Consider the following 3,759-nt stretch of genomic DNA (forward strand, 5'->3'; position numbering starts at 1 on the left):
ATTTTCTGAGATACTGAATTTGGGATTTTCCTTAGTTGTCAGTTATAATCATAAAAATTAAAAGAAATAAACATTTGAAATATATCAGTCTGTGTGTAATGAATGAATATAATATACAAGTTTCACTTTTTGAATGGAATTAGTGAAATAAATCAACTTTTTGATGATATTCTAATTATATGACCAGCACCTGTACTTTCAACCTGACAATGTAGTTATTTGAACTTATAAAGTTTAGTTGGAATAACTTTACGAAAATAAAGTGAACTTATTTTTTTAGTTTTAAACACCACAGCTCATGTCCCAGATAGCAGACCAACCTTGAATCAATGTTTATGCATTAACCAAATTATCATTGAATCAATGTTGAAATTTAAGTTGATTTTTCATCAGGTTTGCACCCTGAAATAATGTTATTTCAATGATGAAAAATAGATCAAGATGGTTGTAAAATTAATGTTTTTTCAACCTTAATTAAATCACCTCTTTAACATTGAATTAACATGGAAACAATATCAAATCAGTCTTGCTTTGTGTACAGCAAGATTAAACCAGTTAAATGTCTATTTCTACTCATTTCAATCAGAGACAATGTAAGGGCTGGAGTTAATATGGTTTTAATGAACAATTCACAACTTCCTTCAGTTTACATACAAATGTATTTATTTATAACCACACACTGTTTGAACAGGAATTAACATCACATTCAGGAAAAACAAGTGGCTGGAAAAATGGCATTTCATGGTGACAAACAAATAGACCTGGGGCCTGTACCATGAAGCTGGATTAGCTGGCTAGCCAGCTAAGTTTCAGATTAGTTTGTGCCAATCCTGGGTTTTAGGAACCATGAAAGTGACTTGGCTTTTAGCGGTGTTCATCACCATAGTAACTTACGCTCCACAGCTAACCTGCTCCGGGGCAGGTTATGTTCTGGGTAAAAGATCTCAAACCAAAATTGGACCAATCAGATGTGAGCAAAGTGACACTGACACATCCAACGCAATAAAGTCCCTCCCCCAGTTTCTCTTCCTCCAAATTAAAGATCACTATATAATAAAAACAAATATTTAACGATGAAATTGTCTTGCTTTAATGATTTATAGAATTATTTTATGACTTATATATGATTTAAATAATTATTATATGATCTATATTATTAATCCATTTCACACAAGCAATTTTAGTTTAACAGTTATTATTAAGCATTTATTTTAAATAAATATTTATACAGAATGTAGAATCAACAGATAACTCTTTAAAAATGACTACATAACGTTACATGTTTGAGTCTCTATTGCTGTATATAATAAACTATATAAACACTTGACAATTTTCACTTGCTCTGATAGAGCAAGATAATTTCTTTTATTTGTCCTTTTTCATGGACAAGTTTCTTCTTTAGTGTAAATGCATTTAAATTCTTCATTTTCTTCAGCAAAAGAGTTTTGAATCGTGTTGACTCTCTCGCGAGAAGTAAATCACGGTTTCTTTCTGCTGCAAGGCATGTGATTGGCTGTTTGCCACTGATGTCACGCATTCACGTGCACGCGCTCCACAAACTCAGGATCAAAGCCTGAGTTGACAGAGAAAGTTGATGATCAGCATCATGGTACCAACAAAGCCGGATTGGAGTGGTTTGGTTTTGTCAACTTGAAATTAATCCTATAACCCTGAGTTTGTTCAACTATCATCATGGTACAGGCCCCTGGTTTCACAGACAGGGCTTAGCCTAAGCCAGGATCAGACCTTAGTTCAATTATTTAAGTAGCTTTTATAGACATGCCTTAGAAAAAACAATCATTGCCATTGTTTTGTCTCAAGATAAACACCAGTAGTGACATATTTTAAGATATGTTTTCAGTTAAAACAGCTCAAACATGCATTTTAGTCTGGGACTAGGTTTAAGCCTTGTCTGTGAAAGGGGTTAAGTAGTAAAAAAAATACATTATTGGCGTTCATCTTGAAACAAAACAATAGCACAGACAAATTTTAAGATGTCAGTGCAAATTACTTTCAGTTAAAACAGCTCAAACATGCATTTTAGTCGTTGGAAAAAGAGCCTGGAAAACTGTGACAACATAAATGCAACCTGCATCTGTAAAATGGAAGTAAATACACATGGAAACTCACCATCGAGGACAGAAACACAGTACTACAGACTGAAACACTACCACAGTTCACTGTTCAGGACTTGAAGCTTTTCAAGGATTGAAGCTACTCTTCTAATGCAAAAAGTATGTCCTTATTCATTAAATTGATACTCTGACGAACTCAGGGATTTCCACCATGAGCAAAGACCACAAGCTGATCAGGAGCACAAACGGAGGCAGTTTTGCAGAAACAGCAAACACAAACTTTGAGGCCTCCTTTTTCTCAGGCTTCACTTGTTGTAAGACATCTAAAGAAAACAAAAACAAACAGGAAGTTAAAACTGCACAATGTTCTTAAACATTTGATCGGTAGTAGTGTATGACTGACAGAAGGTGGGTCATAAATATTTGGAAATGTGACTGTTACAATGTACAACAAAATTAAGTGAAACTTGAAATATGATTTAAAAAAAAAAAGGTTTAAGTTAAAACATGCTGAATTCAAATTTATGACTATTTAATATAAACCAGTATAGGTTGATGTATACCAGAAATAAAACCAAATTTACCCAAGTCTAATTGCGCATCACACGCTGAAAATCCCCCCCAGCAAACCCAAACAAAAACTTACCAAATGCAGATAGATGAGTTTTACAATCGTTTCACACTTGGGTAAATTTGGTTTTATATTCGCATAGGCTACAATAACTTTGTACACTACATTGGACATTCAGTGGATGTTCGCAAGTAAGTGTGCCATTAAAATAATACTTGCCCATTTCGATCGATTGTGAAAAATGTTGTAAGTTTTACAATTGGTTGTAAATATCGTGTCGCTGTTCAGAATCTGCAAACATTAACTTTATTGCACATTATTAGAACGTTCTTAAACGCGGAAGTCCGAATGTGCGAATATAAAACCAACTTTACCCAAGTTCAGTTCAGCCTTCAAATAACCCGCTGTTAAACTGAAGTACAGGGACTTCACTGCACATTACTCAAACCACCCGCCCCTCCGTAAAGCTAGACATTGTTTGCAATAAAACAACTTTCTCACACCTGAAAGGAGGGCAGTAATCAAATCCAATACAGCATCCGATGGGAACACATACAAACCGATGAAAAAGACAGGCTGGGGTACAACAAACGAGCCATTGGTGCAACGAGCAGTAATAAAAAGAGATTAGCACAACGCTACGTGCTAACAGCACATACTTGTAACCACTGTAGCAACAGAAAAAGGGGAGGATCCGGACGTGACGCATCCCAGGCTTCTTCTTCTTCTTCTTCTTCTTCTTGTGACGTTTATTGGCGGTGGGCAAGCCAACTTTTGGTGCACTACCGCCACCAACTGAACTGGAGTGTGAAGTGACAATGGGAATGATTATATATCTATATCTACATCCATATATACGTGTATATATACACACATATATATACATACATACACATATATATCTATAAAAAAAAAAAACTTATATTATATAAAGACTTATATTCTCCTGAAGTTTCCTGTATCTATTATATATTTTATTAACATTCTTCTGAATTTTCTATTGCCTAATATCAGTTCTAATGTCTAATGTTCTAATATTATTTGCACCTTCTGTTTGTATCTTTGTTTTTAGCATTTGTCTCTCTTTACTATATGCTCTACACAGGGGCGCAA

General features: G+C 34.6%; 1 long non-coding RNA gene across 1 annotated transcript; it reads right to left on the bottom strand.

Annotated features, from left to right (window-relative positions):
• Positions 1-601: 601 nt before the first annotated feature.
• LOC127507981 (uncharacterized) lies at positions 602-3,405 on the bottom strand. The gene is made up of 2 exons (XR_007928649.1): positions 3,150-3,405; positions 602-2,398 (listed from the first exon to the last, which is right to left on the bottom strand). It is a non-coding gene; the product is annotated as an uncharacterized LOC127507981 (long non-coding RNA).
• Positions 3,406-3,759: the final 354 nt, after the last annotated feature.

The sequence above is a fragment of the Ctenopharyngodon idella genome, unplaced genomic scaffold (assembly GCF_019924925.1).
Source record: "Ctenopharyngodon idella isolate HZGC_01 unplaced genomic scaffold, HZGC01 HZGC01CH27, whole genome shotgun sequence".
NCBI lineage: Eukaryota > Metazoa > Chordata > Actinopteri > Cypriniformes > Xenocyprididae > Ctenopharyngodon > Ctenopharyngodon idella.